Source organism: Ascaphus truei, chromosome 6 (genome assembly GCF_040206685.1).
Source record: "Ascaphus truei isolate aAscTru1 chromosome 6, aAscTru1.hap1, whole genome shotgun sequence".
NCBI classification, from domain to species: domain Eukaryota; kingdom Metazoa; phylum Chordata; class Amphibia; order Anura; family Ascaphidae; genus Ascaphus; species Ascaphus truei.
The window spans coordinates 65,881,855-65,908,139 of record NC_134488.1 but is presented as its reverse complement, the minus strand read 5'-3'; the positions used below and the strand labels follow the sequence as shown (position 1 = coordinate 65,908,139).

Sequence of the window (26,285 nt, the reverse complement as noted above, 5' to 3'; positions counted from 1 at the left end):
AACAAGGCAAAATATACAAAAACAAACAATATAAAGGCCTACTCCACTTTGGAGAATAACTAAACCTTTACTCCAGCCCTTTCTAACTGGGTGGGTAGCTAAGCTGGTTACCACCCTAAACATATACAGTATATATATTGTCCTGGAACAGGATTGTTTATTTCTCTGTATTTTTCATGCTCTTAGGCTGCCAGTTCTCCCCAGCTAAAGTTACATGTTTTTCCCTGCTCTAAAGCAGCCAGAGCTGTGTATATTGCAACAAAGTTGTTACAAGTAATCCCCTTTTACACGGCCTCTAGTCAGTTGCCCTGGCAACCTACCAATACTCACAGTTTGAGATTGGTTTGGTCCTCTCCCCCTGCTTTATCTGCATATTGTTATGCCCCTTAGTGTGTTCCTGTCTGACAGGAAAGTGTGCTTTCTTTTCCAACAAGCAGCCAAAGTGAGTAGACACTTCTTCCACTGCTCCCTCAGAAAAGGAAATCCTTTTTACCTTCCCCTCAGAGAAGTAGTCCCCATAGCAGAACACCTTCCCCTCAGAGAAGCACATCCACATAACAGGACACCTGCCTCTAATACGGCAATTGTCCTCACAAGGGACATCTGCTATTACAATCCACATACAAGTACTTTCATACTTCTGATAATTCCCTCAATAAAGTTGAAGATAATAGAAGGATTTTGTGTGCTTTAAAAGGGGACGAGTTAAGCTACATGGACTTACTCACATGCTACATATGAGCCTGGGTCCATAATATATATATATAGGAAGGCCTCTCTGTTCTCCTGGGTCAGCATCCATGTGTGCTATGGCACTCTCTGTGTCCAGGTATAGAGGTATTGTCTCCTTGTCTTGCTATCAGCGTACAGTCCTTTTGTGTGCATCAAAACATCATATTTTCCTCAGGTCAGCCCAGTTGGGGGCTAAGGAAATCTCTGCAGTCCTCCTTCTCCTTTTGTCAGTCCAAATGTGAGCTAAGGAATCTCTCTCCTGTTTCTCACATCAGGATTTTCTAAAATTCCTAATCAGCCAGGTGGAGTCTGGTTGATCGCCTGGGTTTAGAGGCAGTTTCTCTCAAACAGTGATAAGTCCCTGTTACAGGAATCTCCTAGAAAATCAGGAGAAATGCCTTTTGGACCAAAACCGAGCAACTGACCCTAATCTCCTCTTCTTTGAACACCATTGTTTCCAGATTGAAAACCCTCCAGTCTTCCCCAACCCCTGCAACTCCAGCACTCGCGGCTCCTCCAGCCCTTCGGGAACCTTGTATCTGTACCCCGCTATATTATGGAGAAGATTCTACTGTCTGCAGGGGATTCTTAAACCAGTGCTCTATTCGGTTTGAGCTCCAGCCGTTCATGTTTGCTTCTCGTCAGGCAAAAGTGGCATACATCATCTCCCTGATCTCCAACGAGGCCCTGGCGTGGGCATCTCAAGAATGGGTGAGTGATGTTGCTCTGGTAAATGACTCAACCGCCCTCATCCAGGCTTTTTAGATGGTCTTTGATGCCCCAGGACGGGTATACTCTGCCTCCATGCCGCTGCTTTAGATCCATCAGGGTACATGCACCGTTGGGCAAGACACTATTGATTTTTAGATCCCAGCTGCTAAGGCGGGTTGGAATAACCTGGCTCTGGGGCCGTCTTCTGGCAGGGCTTATCCGAGCGTCTGAAAACGAGCAGACTTGTCGAAATGTCCCAACCAATTTGGAGGATCTCATCGCTCTGTGTATATGCATGGACCTGCGTATTAGAGAACATCAAACGGAGCGAGAACGATTGTGCAGAACTCCCACATTCCTTTCTGCACCCCACTTCCAGTTTCTCACCGGGGGCACTGCCAGCTGAAGACTAGCCCATGCAGGTGAAAAGAAGATATTAAGGTGCGCTACTAATATTATTCTCTAATGTCTAAGTGATATGTATTGTACCCAATAAAATAAACACCTATGTGGTTAATAATAAAGACAACAACCTATAGTTGAATGAATTGACGTCTGCTGCTGTAGCAAGAACAGAGTGACTCAACACCCCTAAAACAGTAAGACAAAAAAACAACAGCGCAAACGCATAGTGAAGAAAGTTCGCAATATGTATTAATATGCAAAAGGTAAAATATCTGCGTACATCAGATAGGAATAAGTAAGGCATTGCATGCACTCAAGCATATATTACCCGGCACCGTACGTCACCAGCAGCAGAGGAGCACGAACACACAGCACCCACAGGAACAGCTGAACCATCAGATGGGAGGCAAAGGATCTATAAGTTAGATCTTATTCGGCAACAGGGAATGTCCCTCAGACTTCTATCGATCCTCCGTCGGTTACCCAGTCATAGAGAAGACCCGTTTCGGTACCAGCTGATGTACGCAGATATTTTACCTTTTGCATATTAATACATATTCTGAACTTTCTTCACTATGCGTTTGCGCTGTTGTTTTTTTGTCTTAGCCAAAGCAAGTAGCTGATACGAGTTTGTCCGAAAATGAAAAGCATAGGAGACATATCAGAGGTCTCTGTCTGTTCTGTGGGGGTAGGAGACACTTTGCTCAGAAGTGCCCAGCTAAGTCGTGAAAATCCAGCGCCTATAGTGTGAAGGATTCTTCTCTAGGCATTTCTGCTATTCCTCCTCCAAGATCCCATCAACAGCTCCTGATTCCTATCAACATATCATGGAGATCTTCTTCCACACATACACAGGCCTTTATGGACTCTGGCGCTGCTGGCAACTCCATTGATGAAGCCTTCACAACATCTCACGTCATGTCCCAAAAGATTAGTAATTTACCATTGATGGGAGACCTCTTATTCCAGGCACTATAACTTGAATGTTATCTGCTCCCCAACCTGCACTATCTTACTGGGCTTTCCGTGGTTGCAGGACTGTAACCCCAGTATTGACTGAGTCACTGATCAGGTAACGGCATGGTGAAAATCCTGCACTGCGATCTGCCTCCAAGCTCCTTGCCCCATATTAGAGATTCAGCATGATCCCGATAGTTCCAGCTTCGGGCTCCCGAGCCCCTATATGGACTACACCGATGTCTTTGATAAACAGACAGGCAGAAGTATTACCCCCACACAGGCTGTATGACTTCCCCATTGATATCCTGCCAGGATTTGTGCTCGCTGTGGCCGTATCTATCTGCTCTCGGAGCCCGAAACCAAGGCTACGTGCGAGTACATCCAGAAGAATCTTCAAAGGGGCTTTATTCGCAAGTCTAGTTCCCTTGCTGTAACCAGATTCTTTTTTGTTGAGAAGAAAGATGGCTCCCTAAGGTGATGTATTGATTATTGGGGTCTGAACAAACTCACTATAAAAACAAGATACCTGCTTCCTCTGATTTGTGAACTCTTATAGCGTTTGCGAGGTACAACCATTTTGACTAAATTGCATCTATTCAGGGCTTACAATCTCATCCACATTCGGGAGGGTGACAAGTGGAAGATTGCCTTCAATACACGAGATGGTCATTAAGCATATCAAGTTATGTCCTTTGGCTTATGCAATGCTCCTGCTGTATTTCAAGACTTTATTAACTAAACATTTTGTGACCTCCTGGATCTCTTTGTCATAGTCTATCTTGACAATATACTTATATTCTCCAATTCCATGGTAAAACACCGGGCACAGGTCAGGCAAGTGCTGCAAAGGCTTTGAGACAATCACCTCTATGCCATGTTAGAAAAGTGTCAATTTGAATAAGAGAAAATTGCCTTCCTAGGATATATCAATTCCTCCAATGGCCTGAAATGAACACAGTTACGGTGGCAGCAGTTCTTGAATGGCCTTTACCTATGGAGCTCAAGCCCATACAATGCTTCTTGGGCTTCGCTCTCTAACTATTACAGGTGCATTTTCCGAAATGTTTCCTATGTGGTAGCTCCTATCACGATGCTGACAAAAAAAATGAGCGGTTCCCTCCAAATGGACTCCCGAAGCCCAAGCAGCCTTCCAGAAACTCAAAACAAGATTTTTTGTCTGCACCTATCTTGATTCATTCCAATCCAGCTAGTCATTTTGTCCTTACAGTCGACGTCCCGGATGTGGAGGCAGGAGTGGTTTTTTCTCACATGAAGACTTTCGAGAGAGGTTACACCCCTCTGACTTCTTTTCTAAGAAATTTTCCGCTGCGGAAACTATAACTTTGAGAAACAAGAGCTCCTCACCAACAAGATGGCACTCAAAGAATGCATCATAGTTACAGTTACATAGTAGATGAGGTTGAAAAAAGAGATACATCCATCAAGTTCAACCTATGCTAAATTTAGACGACAGATACTTTATTCTATATCCGTACTTACAGTATATTGATCCAAAGGCAGGCAAACAAAAAAATCCTCTTTTGGAAGGAACTAGTTCACCGATCACAATTCTCACTTTGGACATGCCAAGCCAGATGGGCTTTGTTCTTCACTGGGTTCAATTTTATAATCTTCTCTAGTCCAGGCTCAAATAATATTAAGGCTGACGCCTTGTCCAGGCAATTCTCTATTGAAGAGACCGTCAAGACGGATAAGGGCCCCATTGTTCCTGCCTGCATCATCTCCTCAGTTTAATCTCCCCCTTTTAAAGAAGATTCTTCTAGCACAGTCAGGAGTCCCTGCTCAAGCACCGGTACCTCCTTCAAAACTCTACGTACCTCCGCGAAGAGGTTCTATGCTGGGGACATCAATCCAACTTCGTTGGTCATCCCGGAGTGAAGAAAATGTCTGAATATTTATAAAGCACGTACTGGAGGCCAGAGATTCTGAGTGATATCAAAGAGTTTGTGGCCACCTGTCCTCAATCCAAGGAACCCAGAACTCTTCCCTGTGGCTTATTCCTACCACAGCCATTCCCTGACCGGACATGGAACCATTTTGCAATGGACTTTATTGTCAAACTGCCGCCCTCTCAAGGCATATCTACTATTCTAGTAGTGGTCAATCGCTTTACTAAGCAGGCTAATTTAATTCCCCTGAAAAAATTACCCTCCACCTCGGAACTCATGGAAATTTTCATCAGGGAAATTTTCGCTTGCACGGGGTACCCTCGGTCATCGTCTCAGACTGGGAATCGCAGTTTGTTTCCAAGTTTTGGAGAGCGTTCTGTACCATAATGGGAATTTCTCTCAATTTTTCCTCAGCTTACCATCCAGAGTCTAATGGCCTAACAGAATAGACCGACCAGTCATTAGAACAGTTCCTTTGTTGCTTTGTATCCGAACAGCAGGATAATTGGGCGGAACTGTTCCCTTTTGCTGAGTTTGCACGAAACTCCTTAAACATGACTCTTCTCAAGAATCCCCATTCTTCTGTGTTTATGGGTACCACCCTGCCATCCTCCTGTCGTCTGTCATGGCCTTTGGGTTCTCTGCGGTGGATCTCAAACTCCAGGACCTCTGGAAACAAATCCATACCTCTCTCGCTAAAGCGGCCATTCTACAAAAGGGACACAAGGCTAAATGCAGGTGACCACCTCCTCCCCTCCACCAGGAATATTCGCCTCATGCTGCCCTCAGCCAAGCTCGGTCCTAAGTACATTGGTCCTTATAAAATTCTGAAGGAAATCAACCCTGTAGCTTTTAAATTGAAACTCCCTGCCAGCCTAAGAATACTGTCTGTTTTTCATGTTTTTCTCCTCAAACCATGCATTTGAAATTCCTTCTCTTCCTCTCTCCCCACTCAGCTCTGTGATAGGGTAAGGTCAGGGGGAATTTGAGATACTTAAAACCAGAGACAGAACATGAAACACAGACAAAGCTCAGTGCACATCCAGTGAAACTTATACACGGTACAGTGCCTAAATATATATGTATAGATATCTATGAAATAAAATGGTCTTTTAGTTTAACATTTTGGCCAAAGTGTTGTAAGCCCCTGAGCCACTACACGGCAGACCACATCTCAAGGGTCCCTAACACTAATAGAAATTCTTAATAACCTGTGTATTACCAGGAAGCACTCCTCTGTGACACATATGCTTATATATAAAGAGGCAGGACTTCCTCCAGGATATTGACACAGCATAGTTCCTACTGTATCTGGCTCCTGTGTTTCTGTTGATCTTCACCCTGCCTTGTTTCCAGCCTGTGACCCTGAACTTGCACCTCTGTCGCTTGCCTCGTCCAATACCTGTGACCCCGACTATTCTATTCTTTGTTCAGGTCTCTATCTTTTGGTTCAGGTCGGTGATCGATATCCTACCTCAGACTTGCGGGTCGCTTCCTGTTTAGCAGTGTTATGAACAAAAACAAATGACAGGCCTACAGGCAGAATTTGAAACATCTCATTACTATATGTACATTAGAAACACCCCTTAACACAAAGAGATTGACCAAATTTGCAATTCTCACTGGCCTATTGCAGAAAAAAAAGAAAGATCTTAAAGGGTAAGATCAAAAAAGGTCACAAATGACTTCAGAAAACAGAGACATTTTGTTAATTAGCAGGATTAACAAAAACAATCCATTTTAAATTCGGGTAGAGTGGATTCCTTCTTTAAGAAAACAGCCAAAGATGCCAAGAAAAATTGTAAATCCTCTCTGCTAGAAGACTTGAAGAGCACTGCACGATAGTTTCAGTGCAGAGCTTAAGAGACTCTCACTTCCCCATAAACAATTAGCCTGATACATAAAAAGAAACATTGACAAAGGTGGAACCGTTTGGCAAAAGCAATTGGTGTTACACAGTGGAGTTTTAAATCAGGGTTTTCTAGTGAGGATTCCTTCCAGCAGGAGCACTTATTGCTGGACTGTATTTGGAGGCAGTGCCAGATTTTGTTTTATTGGCTGTACAAATCTTGACCATTCCTGGCTAGCCATCCCAAAATATACTTATATAGGAATGTAAGAGTCTGTCACACACATCAGTGCAGGTTGCTACACTGTAGTCGGAGATCAGTAACCATTTTTTCTTTGATTAAACATTCTGGGGGGACCGAAAAATGTTTATTTCCAAAATGTGTTGGATGTACTGTAATGCACGTTGGCAAGGAAAGGTATTAGCAGCAGAAATGTGTGCCAGCTTTTAAAGTAACAGTTGTGTTTTTGATTGAAAGATGCTTCCTCTATGTAAAAAAAAAAACATAGAAAAATACATCTAAGTTTACAAGCTGTCAATTTATATATCTCTTACAATTCAGAAACTCTGCTAAGGGCTTTGGTCTTTCATTTACAGTCTCCCTGGGACAGATGGCTTGGAATTAAGCCTTTCCGTATGCAGCTCTCAAAGCATTTGGTTCATAGTGATATCCAATCCCTGCTGTACTGGCATAGCCAGCCTCTCATATACATCCAGATTCTAGTGCCGTTAATGTATAAGGAGTATGTATAAAGGGAGGACATAGATATGTTTCCCCCGAAAAGTAACACTTAGGCCCCCTCTACAATATGCTGTGTGCTGCCTGGAAAAGATTTGAAGCCCCCATTCATGGGAATAGAGCTTATTTCTTCACCCACACGCATGGGGAAGATGTATAGACAGTATATTAACTATGAGACATGGACATTCTAAGCATCAGTTTATGAAGATAATTGTCACCTTTTTGCTGACTGAGTCAGCTTCAATTAACGGACGTATATATAGTAAAATGCTACCAGCACCTCACCCTACGGAGGTAAGTATCTCGGGAAGCAGGGGGTCTCTGGAGCTGAAATTAATGGGGTTCAGCATCTGTGACCCGCTGCTTCAATCCAATGTTTGGCCTGCCTCTTTAAAGCTGCAGTTCACGCTGTCATTTTTTTTTTTTTTTTATAATTTTCATTCAATACGTGCATCAATACAATCTACACACTGACAAGTGATTAGCTAAGTTGCTGATTGATCCGTTCTCCTTTAATCGATCACTGAAATTCGGCTGGGGGTTCATTAATGCATCTTGGGTAATCTTCTGCTGCACTGACAGCCAAAGTTCTGTGAGGAAGATCATGTGACCAGGCAGGCACTAGATTCAATTGGTTCACTGCTAGAGAGGACAGGGCTAAAAAAGGTGATGCTGTTTCAGAAGGGGAAGGGGATGTGACTTTGCATATGGTTGCTATAGGAACAAAAATACCTGTTGCATTAGAATACATAATAAATGTCTTTAAAATGTTTTTTATTTATTTAAATGCTACAAGTATTTTCTCATAGTACAGAACTGATTTATTTAAAAAAAAAAAAACACACACACACGTAGGATATTGCTTGAACTGCAGATTTAAGCAAGCTAATCAAATGCATAACTCAGAGCGCCAGGCAATGTATTCTACACCAGAACAATAATTATTTTTATTTTATTTATCAAAAATGCTCATTGTATAATTCCAAGTCATTCCCAATTGTAGATAATAGAACCAATGTTCGCAGTCTGCACATATGCTAAATACCCTTCTTCATACACTGGCGACACACTTTATTCGAGCTCGGCTAGTCCCACGAATTCGGGTATACCCGGGTGTATTGAGGTTTGTGACTGTTTTCTGCCCGAGTGCATTGGGTTATTTTCCAGGCAGGGATTGAAGCATTTTATTCCCGCTGGCTGCAATACTGCAGAGTATATATATATATACTGCATTACAATTCATGAATTTATGCCATCTGGTAGACACGCGAAGCATTGCAGCCTATTAAATCCTAATCATTATCATTTAACAGATCAGCCGCCCGTCAGCCAGGCATGAACCCAGGCTGGGAAGGCAAACACAACGGGGCTTGTCAGAGGTGAGGAGCGGCGCATTCCAGGTATCTGCCAGGTACATACTGGGTATTTGCTCGAATAAAGTGTGTCGGTGCAGTACATGCTCCCTCACTTTATCTTTAGAGATCTTTATCTAATGACATTTGTTTGCTCGGCTATGATATTAATCACTGCACCAACAAGATACATTTTCAGATGCCGAAAAGATTGGGGGGGTCCCAGATACAAAATAAATGTATCTTAACGTCTGGTTTTCTCTGGGATTTATATAACTACTGCACACTCTCTCTTTGCTTTTTTGGATAAAGACCTTTATGAGACCTGTCACAATGTAGCAAACCACCGCTTGGCACTTATGCCACAGCGTGGGGACCACCCATTTACATCAAGAAGACCTAATGAAGCATGACCCCCAAGGGCCACCGACGCCGAGATAACATTGTTACCATAATGCAGCAAAATGTCATGTCAGCGTAACAGTTTCAGAAACAAATGTGACACATTATTCATCTTGCTAATGTGACGCTGTCAACTGTCACTGGAGAATCTGTGACTCTTTCTGTGAAATCTGCTGCTAGAGCAGCAATTCGTGTGCAGAGTAAAATGTACCATTTTACTCTCCATATAAATCAACTTGTTGCCGTGCATAATGAGGCCAAATACATGCACATATCAAGTCATCCACAGCTCATTCTCCTCTAAAAGAAATAGCACTTACAGTAGCACTCAAAGGCCGCTATTCAATGTGCCGCCTTTCCTTTCTTCTTGAAAATGTAAGCTGGCTTAATTTGCAAGGGGAAGGGGGGAAGAAAGCTTTGTATCATATTGAACAGGGGACAAAGTTTCACATCAAAATAGTTAACAATGCATCTGTATACCTACCTTAGAAATAACTCAGTGCCGTGTTACCCACTAGGCATGTGCCTAGCGGTCCCCAAGGTTAGGGGGCCCAGGAAGATTGCGGTGTGCTGGGGCTCCCCAGCTTCCCATGTAGCAGCCGCCTAAGGTATGGTGCGTATGTGTAAGAGAGGGCTGTCTCTTACCTTCTACGCAGCAGCCCTCCTCCTGCAGTGTCGCATTCTCATGACAACGCAACATCACATGATGCCGTAACTTCATAGCGCCACGCTGCTGCAGGAGAAGGTTCGCCATAGAGGGAAGTCCTCCAGAGTCTTGGTGCCTAAAGCCCCCGAGGGTTTTAATCCACCACTGAATTTACTTATTGCTAATGCAGAACGTCGCACACGGCTTTTTTGCTGCAAAAATGGTGCATGGAAATGTAATGTAATTTTGCGTGTCTATGCACTAACCTAACATTTCTTAGTCTGTGTCATCAACAGCAAAAATAATATTTTTTGTCTATTTTTTGGGCACGCAGAAATGGTCTGCACTTGACATACAGGTGTAGATAGAACTGTATATACTAAAAAAAACAATGTCTCTATGCGTCCAAAAAAAGGAGAATGTGTGTCAAAATCATCCGCCAAATATAACGTAAACCCTAAAAAGTCTGCTTATATTGTTAAGGGCAGAATGAAGTTGCTATGTACTGTATTAATGCAGCACAGATTTTTCATTATATAGGTCAACAAAATGTATTATTGTCATTGTATGACCATTATAAATAATATGACAGTAATAATTTATATTTACTAACACTAGTTATAAGTAAAGAATAAACATAATTCTGTTTTATAGAAAAGTAAATAGGATGGTGCTAATAAGTTCTACATAATGTAACTAAATATGAATCCGTCATATGATAAGTAGAACTAATAAAACAGAAAAAATATATATCATTAAAAACAATAGATAGTGCATTGTGAAATAAAACTCTAAAAGTTACAATGATTGTATTTACAGGTGTGTTAATAAAACAAAAGTCAATAAATGTCAATTATAAATTATTATGTACAGAAATAATATATTCCCTTAATCCAGCTGCCTTTACTTTGAACCCCTCTAAAAGGTCATTTATGTTCATTAAATGCGTAAAATGATTTCTGGCAGAACGAGGTTGTGGCAGAAGGGTCATAGGTGATAGGGCATTATGCTGATCTCTCCTGCATCTGGATCCCTTGTGCAACCTCCATCCCTTCAATCAAAGCTGGCTTGATGGCCTCTGCACTAAGCCCCGCTCTCTTTCCCACAACAGTTAAACTGATTGCCGGGAGAGAGTGCAGGGCTGCTGTTACGGTCTCTTACCTTGTCCGGCGACATCTCCTCCTGCAGCGTCTCGTTGTTATGGCATCACAACGGACATGGCATCGCATTGCCATAACATCGTGATGCCACATGGCTCTGCTTTGCCATGGCAATGTGACGCTGCATGGCGCTGCGACATCACATGATACCGCAACGTCATGACGCTGCGTAGTTGGAATAGATGCCGCACCAGACAAGGTAAGAGGCCCCCGAAAAAAAACCCCACTGCAACAAGACCTGCAAAACTTCTAGCCGGCCCTGCCTTCAATGATGACGAATTGGCGTCAGACGTGATCTCTCAGGTTGAAGTTGGAGACTCGTGCCTCTTCAGTCCGGAAAGTTACTCCCAGCATGTTTTGCGTAATTTTGACGCCCAATACAAATTTGGCAATTGGTTTTGCTCCAGTTTTGCAGATGGTTGACTTTAGTAAATATGGTACAGCATGTTCATTCTGAATTATTTCCTCTGCTCTCCAGCCCTCAGTAATAACAGATGTGATTCTTTTCATATTGTTATTTATTGACAGAGGCTTTATGTACAAGGTTAGCTTCAGAATGTTTCCTAGTTCTCCATGTTCTGTTGACAACAGGGGGGATGATACATGTTAGCCAGTTAGAGAGAAAAAACAACAACAACCTATGTTGAAACAAGATTTTTATTCCACAAGTTATGTTTCAGGCTATTATAGTAGGGGCACGCGCGTGCGACAGAGGGCATGGCGTCGCGCGCGCCTGTCGCCCGAGCGATGTGTGATTTTAGGATTGAGATGATGGTTAGGCGTGGCGGACGCGTCACCAGGCTCGTTCGCCCTCTTTTTATTTATTTATTTATAACATATTTTACCAGGAAGTAATACATTGAGTTACCTCTCGTTTTCAATTATGTCCTGGGCATAGAGTAAAGATGACAAATAATACATGGTTTCAAATACAGTTACATAAGTGAACAGGGTATACATTATATACAAGACATTGCATGCACAGTTTGGCTGAACCGCTCACGTGACGCTGCCGTCGCGGGAAAGTACAAAATTGTCTTTTGAAAAATCTGCTGTGCAGTCGCTCTTAATCGCGCCCGCACTTGTACGCACTATGGCCATCCCTATAGAACTGCTGCACTCTGTTCGCACAGCGCGCAAAATCACACACGCCGTCTCGCTCACTATAATCATGGCCTTACAATGCAGCTTTCCAAACCACCAAGGTTTATTCTTCAGGGGGATGGTTCAGACCTTCTGAGTGAATAGCACAGAATCATGTGGACATACTCAGCACTAATTTATATACTGTACAATCCCATTCATTGGTATGAGTATGGAGCATTAAATGAAATTCTTACCTGGATCCATCTCTTCCACAGCATCTCCACCTCCTCTACAGCGTGTCCATGTCCATCTCTTCTACAGCGGGTCCAGGTCCATCTCTTCTACAGCGTGTTCATGTCCATCTCTTCTACAGCATGTCCATGTTCATCTCTTCTACAGCATGTCCATGTCCATCTTTTCTACCGCATGTCCATGTCCATCTGTTCCACAGCGTGTCCATGTCCATCTCTTCTACAGAATGTCCATGTCCATCTCTTCCATAGCGTGTGCATGCCCATCTTTTCTACAGCGTGTCCATGTCCATCTTTTCTACAGCATGTCCATCTCTTCTACAGTGTATTCATGTTCATCTCTTCCAAAGCATGTCCATGTCCATCTTTTCTACAGAATGTCCATGTCCATCTTTTCTACAGCGGGTCCATCTCCGTCCCTTCCACAGTGTGTCCATGTTCATCTCTTCCACAGCATGTCCATCTCTTCTTCAGCATAGTGATGTCTTTGAGGTAGCTGGACCACACAGCAACAGTGCTGTCCTGAGCTATGGCATGCGATGTTACATTATAACATCCTGGGACTCTCACCCTGAGTAGTTACTGTATTGAACAGAACAGGTATACCCACAGCTCTGATCTTTACTATCATGTTATTATTGTTTATTTCTGTATTCCTGTATATAATGCAGCATTGCTGTACAGGCAAAATATACAAACCACACAACACATAGGGGAGTTTTAGGGAGCGGTTATATGGGACAATAGGAGGGGTTAAAGGGAGAGGTTCTATGGAGTAATAGGAAGAGTTATAGGGATTGGTTAGGACTATATTATGGTAAGCGCGTGCGCGCATGAGAAATACCTGTCTCCCTATGACAGTGTATCTTTTCGAGCAGCTACCGTGCCATGTAACAATGTGAGCCAATCACAGTGAGGCAGGAAAAAAACCTACCCTTGTGACGTCATGGCCACGCCTCCTAGTCGTGCACATCATCGTTTGGCCTATATGCGCAAAACGCGCACGCCACGTGCACGCGCAACGTCATGTGCACAAGCACTTACAATAATACAGGCCTTATATGGAGCAATTGGAGGAGTTATAGGGAGCGGTTATATGGAGCAATACGAAGAGTTATAGGGAGCAGTTATATGAAGTAATAGGAGGAGTTACAGGGAGAGGTTATATGGGACAGTTACTAGCTGTACCCGCTCTATAAGAAAGGAGCCCCCTCGCATTTCATTAACCTTTTCAATACTGGTTGAACTGCAATGTGGATAATCTGCAGTACTATGAGCAGTATGAGGGGGCAGTTGGTCAGCATGAGATGTTGCATGAACCAACCGACCCGTTCTTGCAACCCCTCATCCTGACAGGCTGCTCTCCCTGCCTTCAGGCTGACAGGTTGCTCCCCTCATGCTGACAGGTTGCCCCCCTCATCCTGACAGGCTGCTCTCCCTGCCTTCATGCTGACAGGTTGCTCCCCTCATGCTGACAGGTTGCTCCCCTCATGCTGACAGGCAGCTCCCCCTCCCTTATGCTGACAGGCTTCTTTCTCTCCCCTCACGTTGCTCCCTTTCCCGCTCTTTATATTTCGGGGTGCTGGTCACCTTGGCGCGCGCTGCTCCCTCGCCCTCTGTCACGCGCACCCCGCGCATTCTCCATCCTCAGCCAGGGAGAGAGAGCGCGCGGAGAGCAGAGCTGCAGAGACAGGGGGAGAGACAGAGGAGGAGAGGGAGAGAGAGAGGAGGAGAGGGGGAGAGAAGAGGAGAGAGAGAAGGAGAGAATGGATGAGAGACACACAGAGAAAGACGGCACAGAAGAGAGCTGCAGAAACTGAGAGAGGGAGAGAGAGGGAGAGAGAGATGGGGGACTGAGAGAGAGATTGAGGACGAAATACTGAAGGATAGAGAGAGAGAGGAGAGAGATGGAGAAGCAGAGAGACTGATCCCGGTACATACAGATAGAGGAGGGGGAGAGGCTGCTGCACGTACAGATAGAGGGGGGAGAGAGGGGCAGATAACCTGGCATCCCGCTGCTAAACCCGGAGGGGAGAGGCTGGACATGAGCTCCCTGCCCGTGGGCAACGCGGGCCTCTGTCTGCCCGGGCACCGGAGACACCCCGCCAAGCACTGACACCCGGAACCGGGGACACCCCGCCAAGCACTGACACCCGGAACCGGAGACACCCCGCCAAGCACTGACACCCGGAACCGGGGACACCCTGCCAAGCACTGACACCCGGAGCCGGGGACACCCCGCCAAGCACTGACACCCGGAACCGGGGACACCCCGCCAAGCACTGACACCCGGAACCGGGGACACCCCGCCAACCACTGACACCCGGAAACCTGGGACACCCCGCCAACCACTGACACCCGGAAACCTGGGACACCCCGCCAAGCACTGACACCCGGAAACCTGGGACACCCCGCCAAGCACTGACACCCGGGCACCGGGGACATCTTTAAGCGGGCACCGAGACCCGGCACCGAGACCCGGCACCGAGACCCGGCACTGACACGGAGAACTTTGCATTCAAACTGATAACTGGGAACTCGTACTGAGCACCGGACACTGACACCGAAAACCGGGTCACAGATACCGAAATCCTGGAACTGACACAGCGAATTGGGCACCGGAACCGATAACCGGGCAACGGAACCGATAACCGGGCACTGGGTCCGATAACCGGGCAACGGAACCGATAACCGGGCACTGGGTCCGATAACCGGGCAACGGAACCGATAACCGGGCACTGGGTCTGATAACTGGGTCCGATAACCGGGCACCGGAACCGATAACCGGGCACTGGGTCCGATAACCGGAACCGATAACCGGGCACTGGGTCTGATAACTGGGTCCGATAACCGGGCACCGGAACAGATAACCGGGCACTGACGTTACCAAGCACTGACACCGGGCAAGGGGCCTGAGCCACAGCGACCGCTGTGTGACACAGCGCAGGCTCTTACACGACAGGTGTGTAGCAACAACTCACATTGTGTAGCGATATATTGTTACAACCTTCACACACACACTGTCACACAAACACACAAACACCCACCCACACACCCACACACACACACACACACACACACACACACACACACACACACACAAACACACACACACCACACACACACACACCACACACACACTGTCACACACACACTGTCACACAAACACCCACACACATAAACACACAAACACACACACACTATCACACAAACACACACGGTCACAGTCACACACAAACACACTATCACACAAACACCCACACACACTATCACACAAACACACACTATCACACAAACACACACTGTCACAGTCACACACAAACATCTGACGATTCCCCCAGACACACAGATCAGACTGTTAACACAAAACACATTTCATTACCTGTATGTTCAGATTACACACAGATTGAGCAGGCGATAAACACATTGCACAGCCACTACACACAAAGTGTATACAAATACACACATACACTAGATACATTCATACAAAACACACACAATATATGTGCATGATTAGACACACATAAGGCAGGCACTAGATACACAATTGATACAAACGTTAGAGACACACACAAACACATATAACACATATAACACACACACACACACACACACACACACACACACACACACACACACACACACACACACACACACACACACACACGATATACAAATAAACACACACGCATATTATATACACACACACACACATATACAGATACTGTACACACGCACACACACACAGATACTGTACACACATACATACAGATACTGTACATACACACATATATACAGTATACAGATACTGTACGTATACACACATACATACAGATACTGTACACACACACACACACTCACATACACACAGCAGACGCCGCTGAGTTCCGCAGGCATAAACTTATCCTGAGAGATGTGAAGGAAACTTCATCAGGAGGGAGAGAAGAAGAGGAAGAGACCCCAGATCATGGCACATCCGAGGCGGCAGGACACAGCCTCCCACCCTTTAAAGTACTGCTAACAGCGACCAGGTAAGAGAGGTAGAGACCCCTGTGTGTCACCCAGTGTGTGGAGGGAGAGGGCTCATTTATTATCAAACTCCAACCTTATAGGACCCCCACCCTCAAATCAAACTCCATGCAAGATGTTGAGTTAGATGTTAGGGATCTGGGTTTTGTTGTAATGCTCAGTGAATCTGCATTAGATCTTTATCACGATTGAATCCACGATAGTCGCATTAGGAGGTCACCCTCCTCTGCAGTGACAGTGACACGGATGAACCCCTCTGCCCATTGTAACGCCTCATCCCTGCAGTGCAGACACTATGATAGCTGCCTCCTCTGCCCCCTTTCACTAGTGTTTTGTTTGGTGTGTTATCATTGTACTGTACAGTATGTGTCTGTCTCTCAGCCTCTTGTTCTGCTCCCTTACTATGTGCTCACATCTCCAGCATGTCTCCCATCTCTCTGTGCTGCCCATATCACACAGTCTCCGTAATGGGCAGGGAATGCAGATGTTTCCTACTCAGGTTTTTATTCTGCATTTCAGTTGGAAATTCTAACAGATAGCACTTGGCTTTGCAAAACATCACTGCTGCATGTAACTGTATATATTCGGAGTATATGAAGGATTCACTATACAGATATTTGGTCCTGTGTGTACCCTCAAATAGAAATCAATCTATCCACTATTTCTCTTGTTAATCTATATACTTCTCTATGCATCTATAATTCATTTAAGTGTTTATGGACGCATCAGTTTATCTACTTATGTCTAAATGTTTATTCTTCTACTACAGTATATACACATTTATTTGTCATTTATTCATCTATTAATCCATGTATCTATCATCTATTTGCTGTCTTCTCTCTTCAGATATCTATCTATCTATCTATCTATCTATCTATCTATCTATCTATCTATCTATCTATCTATCTATCTATCTATCTATCTATCTATCTATCTTTTCAGTACATTAATATTTCCCCTGTTATGTATCTATCTACTTCTAAGAACACTTTAGTGGACTCTGGCATGGAAAGGGATTAAGCTGTTTTTATTTCCTTTGATCTCTGTCCTACTTACGAGAAATATCTGTACTGTACCATGGTCATTCTGGGAAAAACGTTGGATGTCATTTGATGTCATTTGCCTTATACATGGATTTGACTCTTGTAGCTTGGTGTGAACAAATTGTTGGGACATTTTTCCATTTAGTCATTGTAATGTGCTGTAGGTCCCCCTGGCATAGGTAATTAATGGATGCTTTTATCAAGTCAAGGGCTTTGAGACACATAAGTAAAATTATTGGGTGAAGAGATGCAATTATTTAAACTCATATTGCTAAAGAAACTTTCAGCTAATTGTTGGAGACAAAAGCAAAGCCCTTTTTTCAGGAAAGAGTAAATTGTTAGGGTAAGATCACACTGGGGTAATTATCTCATATTGCATACATTTTCGTTTGGGATGGAATATATCTCTTTTACATTTTTACGTGGTGGCGGAAGAACATTGAAGCCGGATTCTCAGCAAGGACTGGTTAAAAGAGCCTTGTTACTAAAAGGAAAGAGGAGACCGTACCTGATACAGCAATGTACCCATTTCATGATCCACAACGAATAATATAATAGAATACGTGAATGTATATCACACAGCATTGTCAGGATTGTCATGATATGTTTGGGTAACCTGTGGTATTGTAGAAATTAACCAGTCAAGCAGTCTGACTGAAGTGTTCAGTTTGATTTATTACCTGGTTTGAGAGTCAGTGATTATGAGAAATTTGTGATCCTTTTACAGGCTGGTTCATGGAATAGAGCACAAGGTGGTAATGAGTAAGGTCCTCTCTATTCATTTGTGTTATGTTGTGAGGGAGCAAGCTATTTTCATTTTTGATTATTTCAAAAGACATCCTCTCCTAAAAAATGGAAACCAGGAATTGTGATGTGCAGGGAAAATTCAGTTTGAGCAATATACCATTAAGTGATAAAGACTTCCATGATAGAAATGGCATAGGGTTTTTGTACTGTGTAGCAGTCGTGGTCCTGATATCTCTCCTAAACTAAGACATGCAAAGTACTGTATGTGTCTCTGATGTTTTTGTGGGTTTTGGAGATGTATTGTTTGTGTTTCTGATGTCTGTAGGATTAGAACATATAAAGTTTTCTGGGTTTTAGAGATGAGGGGTATGTGTCCGTGTAAGATTATATTTGGCAAATTATGTGCACTGGATAACTCTGCATGGTGAGAAGTACATCATAGGGATCCTGGATGATATTTCTGAGGTAGTAGAATAAGATATGCATATTATCCACCGATGAGCTTCCAATGCACATACTGTTCCTATGAGACTCAGAGACAACACCTTCATATAAATGTTGTGAATACATCCTTAGGACACCAGCCTTCTGTCCCCACTGATACCTTTGTGACCTTCCTCTCTCCACCTCTTAGATTGTAAGCTTCTTGAAACAGGGGCCTCCTGACATATTGTTATTGTGCATCAATTCATGGCAATCTGTACGTTATGCTTGTTATTGTTTTCGCCCTCAATGTACAGCGCCACGGAACCCATTGTCCCATTATATTTACATTATAACAATTGTAAGAATGTGATACTGAGACAACGTATCGCAATCTACATACTATCCAGATGCATTTGTGTGGATTTCTTGGCCCTTATTTGAATATAGTGAGAAGTAGTTTAATGCACAGTTAATAATGCAGACTCCCACTAAAGTGAATGTAACTTGATGCATGATTAACTTTCTGCTACCGTGATTCTCACTATTTTGAAAAACAGTTCCTCTAAGCCCTGATTAACAGCAGACATGTTGTGGTCCGTAAGTTCACTTATAGGTACCATACTAATTGTCAAGGCTTTTACCACTGGTTTCACTGGGCCTCTTTTTCAGGACATGAATGAATTATCTTGGTTTAAGAAAATGTGAACATGGGGCATAGCTCTTATAGTTTGTGGGATCCAGTATGGTTTTACGGTCTAGTATAGTAGTCTGAAACCTTTCAAGGAAGAAGAGCCATTTTATAAAAAAAATTATTTGTCCAAAATATTCAGAGAGCTGTAACACATGCATGAATACTACACGCTCACAAACACATACATATACTGTATACACACGAATTGGTATATACTGTACTGTATAAGCATTAACATACGACAACTTACTTTAATCAGAATTAGGGAAAATAAAAAATATGTGTGGAATAAAATGCATCTCACAATAAGTACACACACGCACTAAGCCCCCCAAATATACACACACAGACGCACACACACTACCACCCCCCAAATATACACACACACACACACACACTACTACCTCCCTAAATACTCACACACTTACTACCCCCCCCAAATATACACACACACACTACTACCCCCCAAAAATACACAAAAACTACCCTCCCAATACACACACACACACACAACTACCGCCCCCATATATACACACACACTACCCCCCCAAATATACACATACTACTCTCCCCAAATACACACACACATATACATACACACTTACATTGGGCCTGCCCCTCTCTTCACTGTCCTGCGTTGCCACTCCCCAGATGCTGAGTCTCTCCTGCACTGTGCTGCTCTCGGCTGCAGGGGGCCCAGCTGGCGTGGTCGGGCCTCTTGTTGCCGCCCGGCATCACCCCAGCTGTTGGCATGCCTCCTGTACTGTTCCACGCCATGCCTTTCTGTGATGTCGGCGCGCGCCGGAAGTGGCGGTGCTGAAAGAGTCGCACGCAGCTCGGGAGCTGCATGTTGCCAACCCCTGGTCTAGTAGAATGAACATACTGTATATGTGATATTCCAACTCATGAAAACTGTGAGGAAAAGAGTGAAAAAAAACAGCACAGGTTCTGAAAACCTCTTTCATGTATATACCCGGGACCAGCATGCAAAATCGCAGGGCAGGGGTGTAGCTATAGCCTGGGCAAAGCCCGGGGGCCCGTTCTCTCTCCTGCCCCCCCTGTAGAGACAGGCGTGTGGATGGTATGCGGCGATGGAGGTAATAGAGAGAGAGCTGAGGGGAAGACAGAGAGGTGAGGGGGAGAGAGAGCTGAGGGGGAGAGAGAGTTGAGGGGAAGAGAGAGAGAGAGAGAGAGAGAGAGAGAGAGAGAGACGAGGGGAAGAGAGAGATTTACGGGAGAGAGGGAGCAGAAGGGAAGAGAGAGAGCTGAGGGGAAGAGAGAGAGCTGGTGAGGGGGAGTTGATGATGATGAGGGGGGAGAGCTGGTGAGGGGGAGCTGATGATGAGGAGGGGGGGAGAGCTGGTGAGGGGGAGCTGATGATGATGAAGGGGGGAGAGCTGGTGAGGGGTAGCTGATGATGAGGAGGTGGCAGAGCTGGTGAGGCGGAGCTGATGATGAGGAGGTGGCAGAGCTGGTGAGGGGGAGCTGATGATGAGTGGGGGGAGAGCTGGTGAGGGGGAGCTGATGCTGAGGAGGTGGCAGAGCTGGCGAGGGGGAGCTGATGATGAGTGGGGGGGAGAGCTGGTGAGGGGGAGCTGATGATGAGGAGGTGGCAGAGCTGGTGAGGGGGAGCTTATGATGAGGAGGGAGGAGAGCTGGTGAGGGGGAGCAGATGATGATGAGGGGGGGAGAGCTGGCGAGGGGGAGCTGATGCTGAGGAGGTGGCAGAGCTGGTGAAGGGGAGCTGATGATGAGGAGGGAGGAGAGCTGGCGAGGCGGAGCTGATGATGAGGAGGTGGCAGAGCTGGTGAGGGGGAGCTGATGATGAGGAGGGAGGAGAGCTGGTGAGGGGGAGCTGATGATGAGGAGGTGGCAGAGCTGGTGAGGGGGAGCTGATGATGAGGGGGGGGGAGCTGGTGAGGGGGAGCTGATGATGAGGAGGGAGGAGAGCTGGTGAGGGGGAGCTGATGATGAGGAGGTGGCAGAGCTGGTGAGGGGGAGCTGATGATGAGGAGGTGGCAGAACTGGTGAGGGGGAGCTGATGATGAGGAGGTGGCAGAGCTGGTGAGGGGGAGCTGATGATGAGGAGGGAGGAGAGCTGGTGAGGGGGAGCTGATGATGAGGATGGGGGAGAGCAGTTGAGGGGGGCTTATGATGAGGGGAGAGAGCTGGTGACTGGAAGCTGATGATGATGAGGTGGGAGAGCTGGTGATGATTAGAGAGAGGATGGGGGAGGGAGAAAAAAATGACAGCCAGTATTAATTTCAATGGGGTCCTGAATTTTTCTTTGCCTGGGGGCACGACCATGTCTAGCTACGACAATGGTGTAGGGGCCTATTCCCTTCCCCTCGTAGCCCTATCTGTGTAGCGGATGTGGTGGCAGCATTGGAGGGAGCCCACCCCGGGATCCTGACATGGCGGTTGGCTCCCTCCGAAGCTTCCACCGCAGCAATCGCTCCACATGTGGTGTCCGGGACAGAGCTTGGGACCTCGGTAAGTGTGAGGCCTGGTGCAGTCGCACCAATGGCACCATCTTCAAGCCGACCCTGTATGTATGTATGTATGTATGTATGTATGTATGTATATATATATATATATATATATATATATATAGCAGAAAATAGCCGTGTTAGTCCAGTTGCAATAGTGCAGAATATATATATATGTTTGTGTATATATATATATATATATATATATATATTTAGACCATACGATACCGGTTGCAACACGACATCAAGGGACAGCACGCAGGTAAGTAAATCAAAAATGTTCTATATTTGATAGAAGACACAAAAACCGACGTTTCGGTCCCCCAGTGGGACCTTTCTCAAGGCACCACCTTGAGAAAGGTCCCAGGGGGGGACCGAAACGTCGGTTTTTGTGTCTTCTATCAAATATAGAACATTTTTGATTTACTTACCTGCGTGCTGTCCCTTGATGTCGTGTTGCAACCGGTATCGTATGGTCTGTTATTGCTTTATGGGATAAGCACCAAAACTTATTTACTTGCATATGGTGTGCCGGCTGTGCATTGGATTCTATATATATATATATATATATATATATATATATATATATATATATATATATATATACACACACTGTATGCCATTTACTTCTTATTTTTTTATACTAAAAGTTGCTTTTTACATAATTTAATTATCTTGTTGAAAATTATTTTTGCTTGGCTTATTAAAGATGGCTGCCATTTTGCTTTTCTCGTATGCTCTGTATAATTCTGACATTGTAAGACCTAGGTGGTGCTACTAGTGAGGTGCATATTTTTCTTGGAAGTTGGCGAAATAGGCATACATTCATGTCACATTACACTATAATGCCATATTTGCAGAATTCTGACAAAATGTTATGCAATGTGATTGTTCATGAAAACTTTGCGAAAATGCGAAAATTTAAGAGAAATTCAGAATAATTTTTGCAAAGCACATTTAAAGACTAACATCTGTAAGTGTATAAGACCCTATAAGGCACCAACCAGCACTGCTCAGTAAATATAGCACCTAACAGTTCATTCAAGTAAATCAGTCAAAAGGCATTTCCCGGTACTATGGAGTATCACTGCTTAGTAAAAACTGCCCTTTTTTTGGCCCATTCATTTGAGCAACCTATAAGGTGTCTTATGGAATTTCAGTGAATATGGACCTTTATGTTTTATCTCCAATTACTGATTTTAAATATACTGTATTTCTCAAATGTTTTTGAGAAAGACTCAAAAATATTAATGTAGCATTTCTTGTGCAGTGCTTACAATGAGTTCTGCATAGATAATTTTACAGGAACCATGAATTATGCCCCAGGGAACTTGCAATCTTGCGTTAGGCCTGAGGCATAGGGAGACCAGAAACTTGCTTCACATATTCAAACTACGAAGCACTGTCTGAATCGCCTGAAATTACTGTTAACTAATAGAGATTCTCTGTATCATTATAAAATGGAGCATATTAGCTTCCATTAGGGAGTGAAATTGTGACTGTAGTAACTATAGAAGATAATTTTCCTTTTTTTACCCCCTCATTTTTATTTTTTTACAACATTGGAATGGGGGAGGGGGTCCCCATAGTTGAACCACTATATTTTCAGCTCCAGGGACATCCAGCCCCCCTGAAATACTGGTGAAGTTACTGGGTTTAAATCTCCTTCCAGTGGAAACAAAATGTCTGTGTAGAAATCACGTGCAGGGCCGCCAATAGGGGGGGGGCTGCCGGGGTTTGCATCCCGGGCCCGGTGAGTCAGGAGGCCCGGCCGCCCGGGTCCCCTGCGCGGCCGTGCCCTTGTCAGAAAAAAAAAATGCTGGCAATCCCCGTGCTCATGCGCAGAGCCGAGATCTCAGCGCACATGCGCAGGAATGCAGGGTATCCGGCCTGCTGGGCCCAAGGATGGGATGAGTGGTCCGAGTCCGGCGGGCTGCCCCCCCCAATCGCTGGACCCCTTCCTGTCTCTCCGCCTGCATGAGCACCCGAGGGGAATGTGGGCCGGAGGGAGACGCGCCCCGCGCCTACCTCCTGCCCCGGGCACCAGCCACCGGGACCGGGGGCAGGGGGGAAGCGCCGCAAATGCCTGTTGACCCGCTCCCCCCCACTCCCAACGTGGGATGGAGGGGAAGCGCCGTGGCAAGCCTGCGCCCGCCATCCCAGCTCCCCCTGTGACAGCCTCCTGCCCCAGGCAGCACCCACCCAGGCAGTCAGTCACCCAGGCAGTCAGTCACCCACCTAGGCAGTCAATCAGTCACCCACCCAGGCAGTCAGTCACCCACCCAGGCAGTCAGTCAGGCACCCATCCAGACAGTCAGTCAGTCACCCACCCAGGCAGGCAGTCACCCACCCAGGCAGTCACCCTCCCAGGCAGTCAGTCACCCACCCAGGCAGTCAGTCACCCACCCAGGCAGTCAGTCACCCTCCCAGGCAGTCAGTCACCCATCCAGTCAGTCAGTCAGGCACCCATCCAGACAGTCAGTCAGTCACCCACCCAGGCAGGCTGTCACCCACCCAGGCAGTCACCCTCCCAGGCAGTCAGTCACCCACCCAGGCAGTCAGTCACCCACCCAGGCAGTCAGTCACCCACCCAGGCAGTCAGTCACCCACCCAGGCAGTCAGTCAGGCACCCATCCAGACAGTCAGTCAGTCACCCACCCAGGCAGTCACCCTCCCAGGCAGTCATCCACCAAGGCAGTCAGTCATCCACCCACCCAGGCAGTAAGTCACACACCCATCCACCCACCCACCCAGGCAGTCAGTCACCCACCCAGGCAGTCAGTCATCCACCCAGGCAGTCAGTCAGTCACCAACCACGGCAATCAGTCACCCTCCCAGGCAGTCAGTCACCCACCTAGGCAGTCAGTCACCCACCCAGGCAGTCAGTCACCCACCCAGGCAGTCAGTCAGTCACCCAGGCAGTCAGTCAGTCACCCACCCAGGCTGTCAGTCACCCACCCAGGCAGTCACCCAGCCAGGCAGTTACCCACCTAGGCAGTCACCCACCCAGGCAGTCACCCACTCAGGCAGTCACCCACTCAGTCAGTCACACACCCACCCAGGCAGTCAGTCAGTCACCCAGGCAGTCAGTCAGTCACCCACCCAGGCTGTCAGTCACCCACCCAGGCAGTCACCCACCCAGGCAGTCACCCACCCAGGCAGTCACCAACCCAGGCAGTCACCAACCCAGGCAGTCACCCACTCAGGCAGTCACCCACTCAGGCAGTCACGCACCCACCCAGGCAGTCAGTCACCCACCCAGGCATTCAGTCACCTACCCAGGCAGTCAGTCACCCACGCACCCAGGCAGTCAGTCAACCACCCACCCAGGCTGTCACCCACCAAGGCAGTCACCCACCCAGGCAGTCAGTCAGTCACCCATCCACCCTGCAGTTAGTCAGTCAGTCACCCACCCAGGCAGTCAGTCAGTCACCCACCCATGCAGTCACCCACCCAGGCAGTCACCCACTCAGGCAGTCACCCACTCAGGCAGTCACCCACTCAGGCAGTCACCCACTCAGGCAGTCAGCCAGGCAATCAATCACCCACCCCAGGCAGTCAGTCAGTCACCCACCCAGGCAGTCAGTCAGTCACCCACCCAGACAGTCACCCACCCAGACAGTCAATCACCCACCCAGGCAGGCAGTCACCCACCCAGGCATTCAGTCAGTCACCCACCCACCCACACAGGCAGTCAGTCACCCACCCAGTCAGTCACCCACCTAGGCAGTCAGTCACCCACCCAGGCAGTCATCCACCCACCCAGGCAGGCAATCACCTACCCGGGTAGGCAGTCACACACCCAGACAGTCAGTCAAGGCAGTCAGTCACCCACCCACCAACCCAGGCAGTCAGGCAGTCAGTCACCCACCCAGGCAGTCAGTCAGTCACCCACCCAGGCAGTCAGTCAGCACCCACACACCCAGGCAGTCAGTCAGTCACCCACTCAGGCAGTCAGTCAGTCACCCACCCAGGCAGTCAGTCACCCACCCTGACAGTCAGTAAGTCACCCACCCAGGCAGTCAGTCACCCAGCCACCCAGGCAGTCAGTCACCCAGCCACCCAGGCAGTCAGTCACCCACCTAGGCAGTCAGTCACCCACCCAGGCAGTCATCCACCCACCCAGACAGGCAATCACCCACCCGGGCAGGCAGTCACACACCCAGGCAGTCAGTCAACCAACCAACCCAGGCAGTCAGTCACCCACCCAGGCAGTCAGTCAGTCACCCACACACCCAGGCAGTCAGTCAGTCACCCACCCTGGCAGTCAGTAAGTCACCCACCCAGGCAGTCAGTCACCCACCCAGGCAGTCAGTCACCCACCCACCCACCCAGACAGTCAGTCAGTCACCCACCCTGACAGTCAGTAAGTCACCCACCCAGGCAGTCAGTCACCAAGCCACCCAGGCAGTCAGTCACCCACCTAGGCAGTCAGTCACCCACCCAGGCAGTCATCCACCCACCCAGACAGGCAATCACCCACCCGGGCAGGCAGTCACACACCCACCAACCCAGGCAGTCAGTCACCCACCCAGGCAGTCAGTCAGTCACCCACCCACCCTGGCAGTCAGTAAGTCACCCACCCAGTCAGTCAGTCAGTCACCCACCAAGGCAGTCAGTCACCCACCCACCCAGACAGTCAGTCAGTCACCCA

General features: G+C 46.6%; 1 protein-coding gene and 1 long non-coding RNA gene across 8 annotated transcripts in view; one reads left to right on the top strand and one right to left on the bottom strand.

The window, feature by feature from the left end:
- LOC142497187 (uncharacterized) overlaps window positions 1-26,285 on the bottom strand; it is a 113,723-nt gene that overhangs the window by 63,040 nt on the left and 24,398 nt on the right. The gene's annotated exons all lie outside the window — the stretch shown is intronic.
- ADGRB2 (adhesion G protein-coupled receptor B2) overlaps window positions 13,588-26,285 on the top strand; it is a 205,935-nt gene continuing 193,237 nt past the window's right edge. For 5 of the 7 annotated variants that reach the window (XM_075604650.1, XM_075604644.1, XM_075604646.1 and 2 more), the window contains exon 1: window positions 13,589-16,237. The gene's annotated coding sequence lies outside the window, so the exon portion shown is untranslated. Of the gene's footprint in view, window positions 16,238-26,285 lie in introns of all 7 variants that reach the window. The other 2 variants (XM_075604645.1, XM_075604651.1) reach the window with 2 other exon arrangements.